General features: G+C 33.8%; 1 long non-coding RNA gene across 1 annotated transcript; it reads right to left on the bottom strand.

The window, feature by feature from the left end:
- Positions 1–172: 172 nt before the first annotated feature.
- On the bottom strand, positions 173–20,550 carry LOC106734593 (uncharacterized). The gene is made up of 3 exons (XR_001370158.1): positions 20,524–20,550; positions 16,046–16,178; positions 173–330 (listed from the first exon to the last, which is right to left on the bottom strand). It is a non-coding gene; the product is annotated as an uncharacterized LOC106734593 (long non-coding RNA).

Genomic DNA, 20,550 nt, shown 5'->3' with positions numbered 1-20,550 from the left:
CAAGTGAGAACTGAAGTCGAAGTCAAAGTAGAGTTATTAAAACAAAATAGATGATTATGATTTTGACTAAGTTTAATAGTTTGGTGAGGCAGAAACCATAAGCAACTATGCGTATGTGGTTGCTGGTGACTTCACCATATACAAAGACATAAACACACACAGCTATGGAGAGTAGATATTTTTAATTGATATTCTCATCAGGCATTTCATACATTCAATTCAAATTTAGAGCTGGCAAGCAACTTCCATGGCAGAAAGATCACTGACCAAATGAGATGCTGCTCTCCTCCAGTGTGGTAAAATGGTCAGTACAATGTCTTCATGGTAGTCCTGGAATATAATCAAACCACAGTCAAAAAAAAAATGCTAAAGTTTCTACCCAAATTCAACAATAGTAAGTACAAATTCATTCACCAAAACTGTGTAATGTAAAACAGGATTCTAGATGATGAGAACTAAAACAGAATATAGACTATACACTAATATTAGCTGAATTTTCTCCCTTTAGGTTCATATGTTGAAGTCTTAACTCCCAGTATCTCAGAATACAACTCTATGTGGAGACAAGTCTTTAATAAAGGTAACTAAGCCAAATGAGGTTAATATATGCCTTAATTCAATATGACTGGTCTCCTAATAAGATGAGTATATAACAAACACAGAGAGATCTCATGTAAAGACAGGGATATACAAGCCAAGAAGAGAGTACTCCAAAGAAACCAATCTCTCTCAGACTTCTAACCTCCAGGACAATTAGAGAGCAGGTATTTATTGCTCAACTCACCTAGTCTGCTGTACATTTTCATGTCAGTCCTAACACAACAATACACAGATTCTAAAACAATTTATTCATTATATCAGGAAAAATCAAGAAGAGTTCACTTGTGGTTTAGGAAAATATGTTATACATATAGTTATATTCAAGTGTATATAAATAGGGGGAAATTAAGTGAAAGAAGTCTGTAAAAAGATGAGCAGAATCTACTAACCATAGTTCAAATCTATACTATATTTCAGGTCTATGTATTCATTAAAGCAAGTTATAAGCCCTAAAGTAAAACTAAATTCTTTAAAAATTAAAGAGTCCATTATGAAAGAAGTGAATTCCATATATTCCTAAATCTTCAGCATTCTATAGGTGACTTTTACTTTGTTTAAATAAGAAAATCTTAACTGTAGTCAAATGAACTTTGAGATTTTTCCAGCTTCCTAATATTATTTGGAGGTTTAGGCAGATTGGGAGCTGGGTGTACAATATTACAATGGTTAGCTCATTTTTTAAGCTTGTCTCACCAATGTTACCCACCTTAAATTCCCATTTGAGTATCTTTACTATTACCTTAGCCCAAGTAATACCACATTTCTTCCCTTTACACATCATCGTAACAAGGCTACTGGTGAAAGTAACTTTTATTGTAGCTAAAGGGCAGCGGATGATAATAGAATACAGCAAGAAAAATCTTTACATACTAAACATCACTGTTCTAAACTCGGTTGTTCAATACACATAAAGTGTAATTTCTCTCTGGCTTTCTTATGACTTTATTACTAGCATAACTTCGTCATTTATAATAGAATAACTTTCTTCAGCACCAATTGCCAGCTCCCTCCTCTGCAAGTTTATCTCATATAGGCAAATTAACTTTTCTAATGTGAACTTCTTCTATTTGTGCTATGCTCATAGGACTCATCTTTCATTTTCTATCCCATTATACCACTAATGTACTCTAAGTAAGACGAAGAAAATTTCTAAGAGAAAGTGACCTTTCATACTAAATCAATGTAACCAAACATCACAAACATGTCTTTTTAATTACCTATTTAAAAAGTAATGACTAATAAAAAGTTAAATCAATAATCTAAAATTAATAGGTAACCGAAAGAGATAGCAAAAGAATTTACGTGCCCCAAATTCTACACTGAATTATATAATGCCTTAGAAATAGTAAATAGCAGAAAAAGAACAATAATTTGATAATTTGGCTTGTGTGCACACACATGCACAAAGTCTATAACTTTAAATAAATATAAATAAATGAGATTTTTTTAAAAGAATACTAAGCCAAATTGTGCATTGATTTAAGTCACCTTAATCCATACATAGTTTATTAAAGGATTCCTGTTGAGTGAGACACTTTTTAAATAGTCGTAGTATTGATCCTTCTCAAATACTCAGGTCCATTAGGTGAGTCACTCCTACTGAGAGCTGGTAGTCCCATTAAGAGGCATTCTTAATTGACTGTAGTCCTCAAATGATTAAAGGAAAGGCGCTGAGGAATCAACCTACCTTCATTGTTATCTGTACCTTACAACAACTCTGTTGCCATCCTGATTCTATTTTTATCTTTTTATTTTTTTTCTTCTTGCCAAGAGGAGCAGAAGGCAAACATTCTCCTTTCAGAAAGTTTAGAAAAAAGCTGTCCCACCCACTATTCTCTAACCATGGTGCTGAACCTCAGCTACCAGATGTGACTGCTTTCCCTGGACTTTAGACCACCTGTGGAGTTTCAATACCAGACCCAGCACTTGATAATCACCCCAGAGAAAATGTCAGGGTGTGCCCAAAATCCTTACAGGAGGATATAATAAAAAAGATTGTGGCATGGCCATCTCCCCTCAGAGGCGATTTCTTACTTTCTGTCTCTATTTCTCACTCATTTCTCACTACCTCTGTCTGTCTCTTGTAGGTACACGTCATATAGCAAACAAACAAACAAACAAACAAAAAGAAAAAAAATCACATAAAGCACATGCTTTAATCAAAGGGTCTTGCATTTTTTTTTTTAAATTGGTCACCTAATATTATATTGTTGGGAAAGTCATAATGCAATTTTGCATAGCAAAGCAAGAAAAAAACACATCATGAGTTTTCTGACAATCTAATTAAAACTTATTTTAATTTTTTATAGCGCATATTTCTCTACTATTTCTAATTTATTCTTCCTGTTATCAGCTTATGAAAAAACTTCCTAAATTCAATGTTTAATAAATGAAAGTAGATATTTGAATTAAAGATTCATTAGTAGTAAATCATGCAATTCATTAAAAAACAGAATAAATAATAATAGAAAAACACAGGCTTTGAATTAGACAGCACTTTTTTTTTTAAAGGGTTTTTGCTATAGGGCGTGTGCGCTCGCCAGAAAGAGAGAGAGACAAGAGATAGAAAGCAAGAAATATATCCCCAGGGGGGATGGCCATGCCGCAATCCTTTCTCCTCCATTCTCCTCTCAGAATCTTGGGCGCACACGCACACATGCCTGGCATGAATTTAAGCCATCGGGTCCAGGACTCAAAACGCAGTTAGCTACATGGGAATTTAGCAACATAGCCAATTACACTAACTGCTGGTCCCTAGACAGCACTTTTTAATAACAGTTTTGTTTATATCCAGAAAAATACTCAAAACTGCAAACGAAATTTCAGTATCATCATCAGTGCAGTTGGCTGGGTATAATTCAAATGCTTTAACCACCACATCACGGGTTGACCCTACAATTTAAAAGTTTACCTAATTGCTTTCACCAAAGTACCCTCCAGATATACAGAATTAAAAATGTAAAATTAGGGACCAGCAGTTAGTGTAATGGCTATGTTGCTGGACTCCCACATGGTCGTCCGCGGTTCGTGTCCCGGACCCGGTGGCTTAAAACTCACGCCAGGCGCGTGTGCATGCGTGCCCAAGATCCTGAGAGGAGAATGGAGGAGAACGGATTGTGGTGTGGCCATCCCCCCTTGGGGGTGATTTCTCGCTTTCTGTCTCTCTGTCTCTCTCTGTCTGGCGAGCACACATGCCCTATAGCAAAAACCTCTCAAAAAAATGTAAAATTATAAAACCTCAAATGAGATAGATAATATAGATGAATAATGATACAATATCACATATGGGATTGTTGATTGACATTAATGATCCTTTTCTGCCAATCATCTCCTTTCTATTATTGTATTTCATTTTAATAAATGTGACAGTAATCATTAAATAGACTATTTTATTATTGATCACTGAAAGGTTAGCAAAAATGAAGATACTCTAATCCCTCCAAATCACTTTACACACACACACACACACACACACACACACACACACACATGCACATACACATAAACGACTTGTTTATTCTGAGAAACCAAGTTCTATATGCAGATATTTGGAATTGGAAATAAGAGACTACGTGATATTAGATACCTGTACAGGGAAGCTATTTAACACCACATTAAGTAAGTCATGCCATTTCAGCATACCTGGAGAAACAGACAAAACTAATTAACTGCAAAGAAGAGAGCAAAGAAAGTATATACTAAGAGATGTGGAGGTGAAGGTCTGTATAGCTCTGAGTAGATTCATGGCCTCAGTTCCCGATAATCTATGTTCTGCTCCCAAAATCTCATGAAACCTAGCTACATTTTTTCTTTTGGATTCTGAGAGATGTCTCTAAATCCTTTTAATAATTCCTTTATTTTTGGCTAAGTTAATTTTAATACATATATCTTAATAATACATTTTGTGACAGGTACAAGATTAGAATTTCTTAATGTCTCTGAAGGATAAGTATTTTATCAAAATATTCAACTATATTGAAGAAGTATAAAATTTGCCCATGAGAAATGGACTCATTTTTGTCTCTGGGATCATGTAAATGACTCAAATTGAACAATGGGCATGAAGAACTTTCCAATGAAGAGAATCAATGTTCCTGCTCTGAATCATCCTGGGATATAGTCCAGAATGAGGCAAATATTTGGACTAAATGAAGCAGACATGTTCTTCCTTATCTCTAGACTTTATGAAAGTATAAAGTCATAGGCAATTCTAGTTGACAGGATGTGGGTTATCTCTGGGAAAATATGTAGGAATAGTAATTAGTAGTACTGATGTCCTTTTCTGTTCTTCAATGTTAAAAGCAGCATATATAAATACATGTGTGTGTATGTGTGTGTGTGTGAGTGTGTGTATGTGTTTAAGCTATCGTTCTATACCACCAATATAGGAGACTCTGGCTGAATCTACACAACACATTCTGTGCTATACACTACAACAGGACTAACTCCTTCCCAAGTAGAATTTTTGTTAAGTAATTTCTGCTAAAGGGTATATGCCTTTGCAAGAGAGAGACAGAGGGCAAAAGAGAGAAAACAACTCCCATGAAGGATGGCCATATGAAGATGGCCGTATGGAAGATGGCTGTATGGAAGATGGCTGTATGCAATCTTGTCTCCTTCATTTTTCCTTTCAGGATTTGAGCATGCAACCACATGTGCTCAGCATATTTTTCAAACTGCTGGGTCCAAGACTCCAATTGTACAGTCACCCATGTACTATCCAACCTCATTAACCACCATGACACTGGCTACCCCAAATAAAACTTATGTATTCATGCTTTTAATCTACTTGATGAAAGCTGTATGATTACTGTTTATATGTGTTTTTTTCAAAGGGACAATAAGTAAAATAAAGTCACGTATTAGCATGAGAGGAGTCTGGTCAACTTTGCAAACTTTAATGTGTCTATAGGTAAAACTTAGGCCAAATGATTGGTCTTTTTTTTTTTTTTTTTTTTTGTAGAGGTTTTTGCTATTGGGCGCATGCACTCGCCAGACAGAGAGAGACAGAGAGACAGAAAGCGAGAAATCAGCCCCCGGGGGGATGGCCACGCCACAATCCCTTCTCCTCTGTTCTCCTCTCAGGGTCTTGGGCACACACGCACACGTGCCCGGTGTGAGTTTTAAGCCACCAGGTCCGGAACGCGAACCACGGTTGACTACATGGGAGTCCAGCGACATAGCCATTACACTAACTGCTGGTCCCATGATTGTTCATTAAATACAAATCTTTCTGCCTTGTAATTGCATCAGATAATTTTATGATTACAACTAAAAAGTGTTCTAAGATGTATTGTATTTAAATAGAAACAATTGGGAAACTTTTAGAATCACCACCACTGTGTGTTAGTCACAAATAAAAGGATCTTACTAAACAAAAAATGTGATGTGTATAAAAGTATGAAACAAGAATCTGTGCACTTTGTTTAGAGATAAATATCCACATCTTGTGAAAATTTGCTTCACTCAAGAGTAGGGAACCAAAATTAACAGAAGTTTATACACTAAACAAGGATTTTTCTAAAATTTTAATTAAAATCAGAGCAAGGCTCATGTTTATTTGGTTGAGTTTTTTTTTTTTAAGATGACTTATTTTTAATTTATTTACATTTAATCCTTGTATAGCTTTACAGCATACAATATGGTTTTTCAAAGCACACATGCATTGCATGTCAGTCAAGTCAAAGATATTACTATATGCACCATCCTTAACAGATAACTTTCCATTCTCTGTCTGTTAAAAATTTTTCTTTTTTCTTTCTTTTTTTTTTTTTTTTAGAAAAAGTGTGGAACATAAACACTACAGAATACTATTCAGTCATAAAAACAAAAAACAAAAAACGAGACTCTGGCATTTGATAGAAAGTGGACAAATATGGAAGATTTACTGCTAAATGAAGCAAGCCAGACTATGAAAGAAAGGCATTGTATGTCCGAACTCAATATATACCAAATATTGGCACTCTATGGCAGAAATCAAGTGATTGGAAGGTATAGAAGCATGAAGAGCAGTAGCAATACTGGAGACGGTGCAGGAGGAATAGGAAATGGTGGAGGGTGAGAGGGAGGAAATCGAGCAGAAGAAGAAAGAAGCAATACATGTGAGGGGCCCGAAATGGAAAGAAACCTGTTGATTATAAGGTATATGGTAATGTCTTCAACTGAACTGATATGCAGTGCATTCATGATAGGAATATTCTTTTGGTATGTTGTAATAATGCACAATGATTAAATGAGAAAATAAAAATAATAAAAATAATGCTTGATATCTGGTAAGTAGAATTCTTTTTTTTTTTTTTTAGGAATTCTTTCACTCTTTTTGGTTATTTAATACTTATAGTTCAAAATAAACTTGATAATTTTCACCAAAACCATTGGGATATTTATAAAAATTACACTGAGTTAATATTTTATTTTTGAGAAGTGAGAAATCTTATAATATTACTTTCTATTGTAATTTAGGAACATGTGATATCTCCCTATTATTAACATATCCTTCAATGTATGTCAATAAATGTATAATAAATATACACAACACATATAACTATTCAAATTATGTATTACATATAAGGATTATTAATGTAAATATATAATTTTTTTAATAAAGACATTACCCAAATTTTCTTGTATTTCCCCCTGGGCACGTAAGAATTTTTGGTGCTATCATAAGTGATATGTTTTTAATAGATATTCAAAATGCTTGCAGCTATTATGAAAATATAATTAAATACCAAATATTAATGTTGTATATATATGCTTTTGTACTATCCAATATCTTTTTATCTGTTATTCTATATTTGCTGGTCTCATCAGTGAATTTAGCAAAATACAAGATAATTCTAGTGAGAGTGTATACACTTTTTTTTGTTTCTGATCATGAAAGAAACACTAAATGTTTCACATTAATTATGGGGTTTGCTTGAAGTTTTACAACAGTTAAAGATAACCAAGTTGAGAAGGTTCTATTCTCTGCTTATTTTGCTAGGACTTTTTCAGAATAAAAATAAAGACTGAAATTTTTTAACATCCCCTTCTTTGCAACTATGGAGCTACTTACTTGATTTTATTGCATACAAGCTAATTACTTTAATATTGCTTTTTAATACAAAAATTATTTACCCAGGATAAACTTACATTGTTCAAGACCTATTATTACCTTTATTCATTTAAAAAAAAAAAATTATAGAGGGATTTTTGCTATAGTGTATATGCACTTGCCAGAGAGACAGAGAGACAGAAAGTGAGAAATCATTCTTTGTAATAGTTATGTTAAATTTCATTTTTTTTTTCCTTGAATGTTGACAGGTTAAACTCCTTGGGCTTGATTGTTTTTTTTTTTAATGGGACAATTTGTAACAAGCATTTTGATTTTCATAACTCTTCAAATCATATTTAGGTTTTCTTTTGTTGTGTTTTCTTTTGTTTGTTTTGAGCCATGGGTGTTAACAAATATGTTTTGGAAAGTTAAAATTTTAATGATTCTACAATTTCCATCTATTATTTCTAAAATATTATTTTCTTCTTTTATGTTTTACATTCTTTTCTTTAAATGCTTTGCTTTTTCCTCTCCCCTTCTTCTTAGTCAGCTTTTTTCATAAAGTAAATTAATCTTATTAGTTCTTTTCCAAAAAAACCCTACATTTGCTGATATATGTATGCTATCTATATTTTGTTTTTGTTTATTAATATTTTCACTTATTTTAGACATGCAATCACTGTACATCACTATAGCTTGTAAAATGAATGTACTCAACCTGAACACACTTCCCACCAGTCCAGTTGAGGATATCATACATGTTATCATCAAAAGACAATCTCCCATTTCTATGTCCCTCAAATGTCTTATTTATTTGATTTTGCTTTTGATTTTTTAAATAATTATTTTATTTAACTTACTTTATTTATTCATCTATTATTTATTTATTTATTTATTTAAATTTTGACCAGAGAGAGACATAAAGAGCGAGAGAGAAGGAACACGAGAAAACAAGCCACCAAGTCTGGGACTCGAACCATGGTTGACCATGTGGGAGTCCAGCGCCATTATCCACCGCATCACCTGCTGGTCCTTGTTTATTTGCTTTTAAAAAAAATTATTCATTTCTTCCATGAAAGTGAGAGATACAGAAAGAGAAAGAACCCTCAACACAATCTTGACATCCTTATCCATCTCCAGTCTTCACCCAGCCTTAATTATCAGCAAGGGTGTGTTTGGTGTACTCAGGAAATTCTCCAGACTTTAATCAGGAACTTTCTCAGATGGGGTTTTCAGGCAATGCATTGCATTTTACTAGTACAACACCAACCAGCCACCATGTGTTTCTTATCTGTATCATTTTCCTTTTTGTCCTTTGATATTTAATTCTATGCTGCCTTGACTTTTCTAATCTGTTCAGTTGAATGATAGAAAATATTTTACTGCCACTTTAGTTATACCTGCAAGTTTTGTTATATATTTTTTACATTAATTTTTGTGTTTGCATTAAAATGTCATTGTTCCTTGAGTGAATTAAGGATATTTATTAATTTAAAAACAGTGGAACTTTCCATAATTGCTGTTTGCTATAGTTCTCCCTATGCAACAGAGGCTGGGCTTCCCGATTTTTTTTTTTAACATTGTTTTATTTGTTGCATAATAAGTCACTAATATCTTTTAGCTAGAAAAACACTACATTTGAATAAAGATGTTACAAAATAAATGAGAGGTCAATTAAAATTTTGGAGAGGCAAGGGAATATCACAATTCTGCTCAATTAAGAAAAATATTTGAATAGACCAGAGTTTGTTTATTTTTTACACTTATAATCCCATGAATCCATAGGGACTAGATCCCAGAAGCTCAGACTTGTTTCCATTGGTTCTCACATAGAGTCCTTCACTGGGTGGAGCAGGCTAGAGCTTCAGGTATCTTTCTCTATGGATTCCTTCTTTTTCTACTAATTTTTCCTTCACATGTTTTAAGAAGCTATCTCTGCCCTTAGAATGCTTAACATGTTCAATGCAATTTAATTCTTTTGGCAAGAATCTTGCCCTTGACTTGCATGTTTACAGCAATGTCAACAGCATACTAACACTGTAGACTCACCCAGTTTTTCTGTTTTCTTTTTTCCAAGGTTTTTTCCATAGGGTGAAAGAGGTCACCAAAGAGAGACAGAGAGACAGTGAGAGGGAAAGTGAGAAATCATCCCGCAAGGGGAATGATCATGCCTCAATATCTTTTCCTCCATTCTCCTTTCATGATTTTAAGCATGTATGCAAGGGTGCCCAGCATTTTCAAGCCACCAGGTCAGGGACTTCAACCAAGGTTGAGCATGTGAGAGTCCAGTGCTGTAAGCACTATGCCACCTGCTGACCCCAATTCTTCCAGTTTTGTCATGGTAACATAGTGAGGCATATTATTTTGAATAGTATCCATACCCTGATGTCTGCAATATCACCTTTCTTGTAGATTCACATTGCCAAAGGAACCACTTTTTATTTTCTAAAAGGCCTAGAGAAGGGCCAGAAGATGGTGGTTAAGGAGCTGAGCTGGCTTCCCTCATAGTTCAACTGTGGTTCCAGTCCTGCACTGGAGATTTTAAACTCATACTGAACATATGAGCATTTGCACCCCAATTATGAAAGGAGAATGTACAAGAAGGGACTGTGGTGTGGTCATCCCTCCAGGAGAGTGATTTCTCATTTTCTCTCTGTCTGTCTGGCAAGTGCATGCACCCTATAGCAGAAGTCCTTTAAATAACTAAAAGAAATGAATAAATGAATAAGTAAATAAATAAATAAATAAAAGGCCTAGAGAACATATATTGGGTAGCTTTCCCTTTGTGTTCGTCATTTTGATGAATTACTGGAAGATAGTGATTCCAGCCAAAAGGTGCCAAATACTTTTAATGTGTGTATAGTTTGTTTAAAAATATATTTAGTAAAAGTAAAATGAAATAAAAATAATTTATTTACTTAAATAATAAAAAGATAAATTTAGTATTGCAAATATTTAGTAAGAATTTCTAATTATTATGATTTCTACTATACCCTAAATCCATCTATTATAAATTTATTTTACTTGACAATCATAATATTTTACAACCATAATGTATATAGTTTTCATTTTCAAATCAGATAAAGCATTTTATATTGTAGATTTGGATTTTAGTAAACACATTTAAATTTGTTATAAGTTAATATTAACACATATTTTTATTTTAAATAATTGAGTTTGGTTCAAAATATTTTACTTATGATACATTTTTCTATAATACGAAACTCTAGCTTCTAAATTCTTTCTACTGCCCTCAAATGTATATTCTTAACTGTAGAAAGACAATTAAATTCATGAAAACTATTTGATGAAAAGCAAATCAATGTGGCTAGAAAATGTTCAAAAGTAACCAATTTGTTGTAAACAGAAAATATATTTATTTATTCTCATACTAGAATGAGACAGTCATTGAGTACTACTAACCTAATTTTAACTTGTAACAATTTCAGTATACTTTTTTTTTTTTTGAGAGTTTTTTTTTACTGTAGGGCGTGTGCGCTCACCAGACAGAGAGAGACAGAGAGGTAGAAAGCGAGAAATCACCCCCCAGAGGGGATGGACACGCTGCAATCCCTTCTCCTCCATTCTCCTCTCGGGATCTTGGGCATGCACGCACACATGCCCGGCGTGAGTTTTAAGCCACCGGGTCCAGGACACGAACCGCGATAGACTACATGGGAGTCCAGCGACATAGCCATTACGCTAACTGCTGGTTCCCCAATTTCAGTATACTCTTAAGATAAACTATTTTATTATTATAATTATTATTAATATCATTATTTTGGAGAGTTTTGCTGTAGGGCACATGTGCTCACCAGAGAGACAGTGACAGAGAAACAGAAAGAGAGAAATCACCCCCACCACCCCCTGGGGAAAAGCCATGTCACAAGCTCTTCTCCTCCATTCTCCTCCTGGGGTCTTGGGCATGCATGCACACATGCCCGGAGTGAACTTGAAGCTACCATATCTGGGACTCAAACTGTGGTTGGCCATGTAGCAGTCCAGTGATGTGACTGCTACGTCATCTGCTGGCTGATGTTTTATTATTTTTAAATGCATGCATTTGGGTTCAAATAGCTTAAAAGACAGTGAGAGATAAAATACTGGCATTTAAAATTTACTAGATATAAAATATAGTTAGTCTTCAAAAATGTTAGAAAAACAACAGAGTATCCGGTAATTTGAAAATTTTTTAGATTGCAAATAATGCATTTAGTGCTCATTACTCTAATCCTTAGTAGTTGACATGGCATTATGAAAATTAAAAATAATTTCTTATTTGTCATCATTTTATATAAATAGAAATTATTTTATTTTATTTTATTTTATTTTATTTTATTTTATTTTATTTTATTTTATTTTATTTTACTTTATGTTTGGAGAGGTTTTTGCTATAGGGCACATGAGCTTACCAAAAAGACAGAGAGAGACAGAGAGACAGAAAGTGAGAAGTCACCTCCCAGGGGGGATGGCCACACTGCAATCCCTTCTCCTTTCTCCTCTCAGGATCTTGGGCACGCACGCCCACACACCCAGCGTGAGTTTAAGCCGCCAGGAAAGGCACTTGAACCGCGGTCGACTACATGGGAATCCAGCAACATAGCCATTACGCTAACTGCTGGTCCCGCAACTGTATTATTTTACATTACTAATAATTAAATTATCATGTGCAATGCAGGATTGTCTCTAGTATATATGATTTGCCATTTATTAGAAATATTTGTTCTCACCTTATTAATGGTTATTTTAACTATTCAATTCAACTTAGTATATTATAATTTTTTCTCTTTTCCCAATTTTCCATGATATACCTCTTTTTTTAAAAAAATTACATTTAATTACTGTACAACCTACAAAATGGACTTTTGAGGCATTAGTATACTACAAACTAGTCCAAAGATATTACCATGCACATTACCATCAACAGATAATTTTTCATTTTTGGTAGCCATTAAAGTTTTTGTTCTATTTTTCCTGTTGATTCCTTCCCTCCTGCCTCTCAGTGTCTTATCTTCCTCCCACACCATATAATTTATTCCAGTGCCTTCATGCTACTAAAGGAAAATTAAACCTGAGACGAGCAGTTAGCATAATGGCTATGTCACTGGACTCCCACGTAGCTGACCACGGTTCAAGTCCCGGATCTGGTGGCTTAAAACTCATGCTGGGCACGTGTGCGTGCGTGCCCAAGATCCTGAGGGGAGAATGGAGAAGGGATTGTGGCGTGGCCATCCCCCCTGGGGGGTGATTTCTCGCTTTCTGTCTCTCTGTCTCTCTCTGTCTGGTGAACGCACGCGCCCTATAGCAAAACCTCTTTAAAAAAAAGAAAAGAAAAATGAAACCTAGTAATTAGTTAAATCCTGGCCAGAGCAACGTTAGACTTAAACCTCAATCTTCTAATCATCAGTTAATCTCCTTAAAGTTCCTCCCTTTTAGGACAGTTTACCTTAATCATTTATAAGCATAATTTTATATGAATTTATATGTATATGTACTATTGGATCTCTAAATATCTCATTTATTGGCATATCCACATTTCATCATGTGAAAATGCTACTAACATTCACTACTTACTCTCTGAAATCATATATGAAGTAGTATTTTCTATTTGCTAGTGATTTATAAGACATGTGTACTCACCATAAAATGACTCACATTATACTACATATATCAGTTGTCTCTGCTGTTCTACTCAATTTTTAGCAGAACGCATGATTATGCAAACTGATTAACAGAGAATGTAAAAAGTCAAGTAGAAATTAAATAAATATTTGTTAATGACATGTATATAAAGTTAAGGGGGAAACATGAAGATACTCAGCAATAGCTGATTCATAATAATACCTTGGTAGATCAGTAAGTATATCTTTGCCCATTTTTTTCCTAGGATTAATTCATTTTTTCTAATGTGTTTTGGAGTCAGTGCTACTTGGGTATGAAATCGTATTATTCCATTCTGCTTTGACTTTAGGGCTTTATATTCTTCTCACCCCTCCTTCATGGTTATTTACTGGTTAACCTTAGGATTCAAGTGCATATTTTGATTCCCATGTTTGTTCGATACAGCGTAGTCCTACAAATCACTAAGCAAAGTACAATACTTAATGAGCAGAGACAACAACAGCTATGGGAGTGGAAATAGTGACAGGAAGAGAGATTTCTTTTAAACAAACAGAGGTTAGCAATTTTGAGTATACTGAATGTCCGCACTCTATGACTGAAACTGATTGACTAAAGGATATAGAAAAACAGTAAATGGATGTGAATACTAGATATAGTGTGTGTGAAAGAGTAGAGTCTGAGGAAGGACATTTAGAAAAAAATAGAGAGGCAAAACATTAATGGGACAAAGAAATGTGGTATTATCTGTTGAAGATAATTTTATATTTTATCAACTGGACTAGGGGGAAAAGTCCACATATTGAAATATTCACTTTGTAAGCTAAATAACATGATCGAGTGTATAAAAGAAAATGAAATAAAATATAAATAAAAAAGAAATTTTGTAGTAGAAACTTATATAAATGATTATATTATTTAATTTTAACATAACTGTACATTTTTTGCACATTAAAAAAAAAGAGGCTATGAAGAAATTTTAACTGAGTTGTTAAAGAACAACTCCCCAAAATCCTCAAACAACTATGCTACAAAACCATGGTTAAATATTGTTGTCATATGAGATTAACTTCGGACTCAAAATCTGGTTTTACATTAACAGCAAATTTATTCATGTAACTTAACTTTTTAATGTTTTATTTAAAAGGATGTAATATATTAAGATTGTTATGAGGACTAAGTGACCCTACTACAAAAGCATTTAGCAAGTAGTGGTACATAAATGTTAGCTTTTAAAAATTTTCTGTTAACACTGTCATTTCCACTTAAATAAGATTTTATAGATTAAGTATTTCAGTTATGACTTGAACTATGATGATAATTTTTGCATAATTTAAAAATTTTCTATCGCTGTCAAAGGAATTTTCCACATCATGACTTTATACTTGGAACATGACTAATTTGGTATATAGCTTATAATTTTTCTGTCTTCTTTCTGTGATTTTTAAAAAGTTAATGCTATTTGATTTCTCATGGAAAAATATTTAATAGGTTAATTGGTGACATTATTTTAAATATATCTGTAACAATTTTTTATTTGGTAATTCAGCTTTCTTTTATTATTATTGATGATTTTATTTGGAATGAAAACCACTGACATAAAAGTAGATCTTCTCAATTAATTCTATTCAAATAAAAAACAAGTAAATGAGCTTTTTTTTAAATGAGTTTTTAATCAACTTTTATCTTGTTTATAAATTCTTTCAAAAAGTGAAATGATTTTTTTCATATGTAATGACTTTTTAATTATTTATATTAAGCTTAAAAATGGAAATAACATAAAAGAAATATTTTAACACCAACTCTAGTTTTTGGCAAGTTAACATTTAGTTTATAGTGGTTTTTTCTTTTTTTTTTTTTTTTGAGAGACTTTCGCTATAGGGCACGGGTGCTCGCCAGACAGACAGAAAGAGACATAGAGACAGAAAGCGAGAAATCACCCCCCGGGGGGATGGTCACACTGCAATCCTGTCTCCTCCATTCTCCTCTCGGGATCTTGGGCACGCACGCACACGCGCCCAGCGTGAGTTTTAAGCCACCAGGTCCGGGAAGCGAACCATGGTCGATTACGTGGGAGTTCAGTGACATAGCCATTATGCTAACTGCTGGTTCCTGCTATAGTTTAATAGTATGGAAAATTGGAACATTAAAACAGAATAATTGCAGTTTAAATAATTTCTATTTTTTCCCCTACGTAATATAAATCCCAGTGAAAATAGAAAAGTTACCTAATGCTCGGGTGGATAGAGAAAGATTTTCTTTTTAGAAATTTAATTGTAGTCAGAATTTGAGACTAGCTGAAAGGAAAGGAGTCAGTCCCTTTTCATAAGTGGGAGATACATTCTGAGTTTTTATAACACAATCTGTAATAGATTATTATTTCTCTGCTACTTTAACTTTCTCTTATATATATGGGAGACTATTTATGGGAGAAAATTATGTGAAAATTTTCTACTTTAATAATACAAACTGATTACAATTATAATGCAAAATCTATTATATCTCCATGCAAACAAATTCACTATGTTAAATTCATGTCTGTAGTACCAAAAAAGCATGTTCCTAAATGTAAAAAAAAAAATTAATTGGTGATCATTTAAACACATTTTAATCCCTCATAAGTTAATGTGTAGACTGCAAAGACTAAAAGTAGAATGTTTTAGTGAGATTTCAATACCTATCCAGCAAACAAGTATCTTGTAAGAGCTAAGTGATAAGCTCACATAAACCATCTTCCCATTAAACATTACTAAAGCCTCAGCAAAATTAAAATTAAAATTCAGTACATACCATAGGCCTTGTATAACAAAATCTTGAAAAATCATCATTGCCAAGGTTCTGCTGTGTTTCCAGTATGACCTTTATAAATTTCTTTTGTGCATTGTTCCTCGTTGTTTAGCATTATCTTTTCTTATAACATTTGCTAAGTGGTAGAAAGATGTAGAAACTTGATTAAATGACGACTTGATGTTCTTGGAATATTAACTTGGTTCACTCTTCCTAAACATTTTCTGTACTATCGAATATTCTCTAATACCAGATTATATGTGATGAAAATATTTTAATTTAGAGAAAATAAAAATAATCATTTTGGTATGTAGGAACTCAAAACATTTAAGATAAAATCTATTTTATTCCAAATAAAATTCAAGTCACTAGATCTACAACATGAACCAATAACCATAAAATACATTTTCTTAAATTAAAGGCCTCATCATAGGATAGTTACAGGCAGTAAATATTTAATAGGTAGCTGGAAAAAGTCACACAAATGTTAAAGAAAAGGCTAACATTTGATTGCATGGCATACACATGTATACTTATCTACATATATGCTCTGAGATATTGCTTACAATTTTATTAATTTTGTCTCTTAATTCTAAATTGACAAATGATATATTTATAAGGCACAAAGTGATGTTGTGCTATATGTGTACAACATAGAGTGATTATATCTGGCTAACTCACACTTCTGTTACCTTAAATATATATTTTTTATGGTGAGAACATTCAAGATTACTCTCTCAGCAATTTTTAAATATATGATTTTAGAATAACCACTATTCTGTGCAATAGATCTCAAAACACTATTTTCTACTATCTAATTGAAACTTTATCCTTTCACCAATACCTCTTCCCTTTTCTATCCTCTGGTAGGCACCAATTTACTTTCTGCTTCTGTAATTAATATATATAACCTCTGCTAGAAGGTGTATATGAATGAGGAGCGGGTGGGGTGAGGAAGAGGGGTGGGAACAGAAGAGAGACAGCATCCCCCAGAGCAAGCTCAGCCTTGATCATGCAGCCATGCTTCTTTCTCCAGTTTTCCATCCTGTCAGAATCTGGGGCACAGGACCAGCAATTACCGTAATGGCTATGTCACTGGACTCGCATGTAGTCGACCGTGGTTCGAGTCTCGGACCCAGTGGCTTAAACTCACGCCGGGCACATGGGAGGGCATGCCCAAGATGGCGGAGAAGGGATTGCAGCATGGCCACCCCCCTGGGGGGGTGATTTCTTGCTTTCTATCTCTCTGTCTCTGCCCTATAGCAAAAACCTCTTCAGAAAAAGAAAAAGAAAAAGAAAGAATCTGGGCACATGCACAGCTGATATGTTGCCACTAGATTTGAACCTTAGTCAGCTCTGTGGAATCTAGCTTCCTCTGCACAATGCTTAACTGTTGCATTATGAGACTGATCCAGCTTCTATGGATTTGTTTTAGATTCCACAAATAAGTCAGAACATGCAGGATTTGTCTTCCTGTGCCTGGCTCATTGCATTTCAAGGAATATTCTGCAGATTCATCTATGTTGTTCAAAATGACAGATTTTCTTCTTTTGAAAACCTGAATAGTATTTCACTGTGCTTATATGATGCATTTTCTTTAACCATTAAGCTGTTGATGGACACAAATATTGCCTCTGTAACTTTGCTATTGTGAAAAGTGACAATAACAAAGTTATTCCCCACAATGAACAGGGAAATGCAGATCATTAATTTTCCATTTATAGTTTCATATATATATATATATATATACTATATATATATAGTACTGGATTCACTGGATCATACATTAGGAAACATAATAAACTCTAAATAGCCAAAGCAATCTTGAACAAAAGAGAAAAGGGACATGGCTGGAAGCACCACATTACCTGATTTCAAACTGTATTACAAACCTGTGGTAAATAAAGCAGCATGGTACTGCCATAAAAGTAGAAATACTGACCACTGGGCTAGAATAAAGAGTCCAGAAATGAACCCATTCATTTATAGTCAAATAGTTTTTGACAAAAGAGACAAGAACATACACTGGGAAAAGAATCTTTTCAGTAAGGGTTTTGGACAAACTGAATATCCACATGCAGGAAAAACATGGCACTATGTACAAAAATCAACTAAAAATGGATAAAAGACTTAGGCATAAGACTTTGGACTTGAAGAAAATAAAGATGAAAGAGATGTACAATTTTTGTCTGAAAAGTAATTTTTGTTTTGTATTGTTTTGATTTAGCCACCTAAGCTCACACAGCAAAAGCATACATAGAAAAAAATAATAACATAATGGAAATTGTATTGGTATAGCAAAAGAAAGAAAACATAATATTAAAAACATAGTACCAACATTAGCTGTGAGTTTCAACAGAAAGACACATTTCTACAACTACCTCTAGGAATGTTTACTGGCACACTACTCGTGAAGGAAAAGTACAGCAAAGCTCAAAAGTCCCTAAAATGTTCAAACAATTTAGTACTCCAATTTAAGGAGTATTTTTTAATTATGTGTGATATATAGCAGATTTTTTATAAGTTTTCTTTGTTACAGTGTAGTAAATACAATTTTAAAAGCAGTTAAATGCATTTTCAGTATTTGAAATTGAAACCATCATTTCCCCCTTTTTTAATTGTGGCAAGAACACTTAACATAAGATATTTTCTTAAGCTTTTAAATCTACACTACAGCACTGTTAGCCATAGACATGATGAATACAGTAGATCTCTAGAACTTAGCCATCTTTTGTTTGTTTGTTCATTTTGTTTTATGTTATTGAGAGATTTTTGCTATAAGGTGCATGTACTGGCTAGAAAGAGAGAGAAAGAGAGAGAGAGAGAGAGAGGCTGAGAGAGAGAGAGAAAGTGAAAAATCACACTCCAGGGGGGATGATGACCACATTGTAATTCCTTCTCCTCCATTCTCCTCCTCTCGTGATTTTGGGCATGCACACACACACACACACACACACACACACACACACACACACACACACAATCCAGCATGAGTTTCAAGTTGCTGGGTCCAGGACTTGAACTGTGATTGGCCATGTGGGAGTCCAATGCCTTAACTATTATACAATCTGCCAGCCACCTTAGCCATCTTGTTCAGCTGAAACTTTATATATATTGAAATGCAAGTTCTGATTTCTCCCACAGCACCTGGCAACCACTATTCTAGTCTACGTATATATGAGTTTGACTATTTTTGATACCTTATGTAAGTGGAATTGTCTAGTATTTGTCCTTCTGTGACTGGTTTATTTAACAAAACATCCTCCAGTTTATTATTATACTGGCAGGGATATACAATGCTTCTCTTTCATACTCTGGCTCATTTCACTTAGCATTAAATCTTGACTTGTCTACTTAATATAGAATAACAGAATCTTGCTGTTCTCTCTTTTTTTTAAATTTTGTGATCTTAGTTTGAAAAATCTTTGGTTATGTGTGTAATGATTTAGTTATATGTTTATCAATCAACAAACCTACAAAAGCAAGAATATTGTAACATCTGTATTTTATTTTTAGAGATTTAAGTTTTACTCAAATGAAACTTAGGGCCAGCAGATGTTGTAATGGTTATATTGCTGGATTCACACATGACCAACTGTGGTTCAAGTCCCGGATCTGGTGGCTTGAATCATGCTGAACACATGTGCATGTGTGCCCAAGATCTGGGAGAATAAAGAAGGGATCGTGGCATGGCCATCCTCCCTGTGGGATGATTTCTCACTTTCCCTCTCACTATCTCTCTCTCTCTCTCTCTCTGGCAAGCACATATGCCTTAAGGGGGATAGAAAAAAAAAAAAACTCAAGGGAAACTTAATTAGTAAAGGAGGAAAAAATATCTGCCACAAACAGAATGTAGGATAAAAAGCTTAAATTAGAAATTGATATGTCTAACTGTACACTTTAAAACATACGGCAGGATTATTGAGTACAAGATTGTCCTTTATATGGATGTCCATCTTTGAACTGATCGCCATTCTGTTTTACTGCCCTTTCAGACTTGGTACAATTTGTCATGTTCCAAAAGATCAGCCAAAGGCATATAAGAAAAAAATATATGTAATAATTTCTGCAACTTATTGTTATGCAACAAGAAATGAATGTTAGAATGCTAGCAAATAATTTTAAAAGTGGATACATCTTAGAGATATGTATATTTCTTATTGTGTGGAAGATCTGTATATTTTTCATTATTAAATTTTCACTTTAATGACCAATAAGCCTACATTTTTTGTGAGTTGCAATTTTAAATTTCTTTTATAATTATTCCAATGTATTTCTTACAGAACCTGTGATCCAAATGTAGGTTACAAATTAGAGTTTTAGAAAAATCCAAGATCTTCTACTATAGGTTATTGCTTAACCTGATGGTAAAAATTACAAACTGATAAAAGTCAGTTTTAGTATCTTAGTAGTCCTTATGAAAGAGTCAGGTGCCTTTGATTAAACACAGAGATTAGAAATGTAGAAGTTGAGAAAGTTACCTCTCTTGGGGTTCGATGGTGGTTCAG

This window comes from Tupaia chinensis, unplaced genomic scaffold (assembly GCF_000334495.1).
Source record: "Tupaia chinensis unplaced genomic scaffold, TupChi_1.0 Scaffold000153_1, whole genome shotgun sequence".
Taxonomy (NCBI): Eukaryota; Metazoa; Chordata; class Mammalia; order Scandentia; family Tupaiidae; genus Tupaia; species Tupaia belangeri.
The sequence above is the reverse complement of the archived record's forward strand: the minus strand, read 5'-3'. Positions and strand labels throughout refer to the sequence as shown.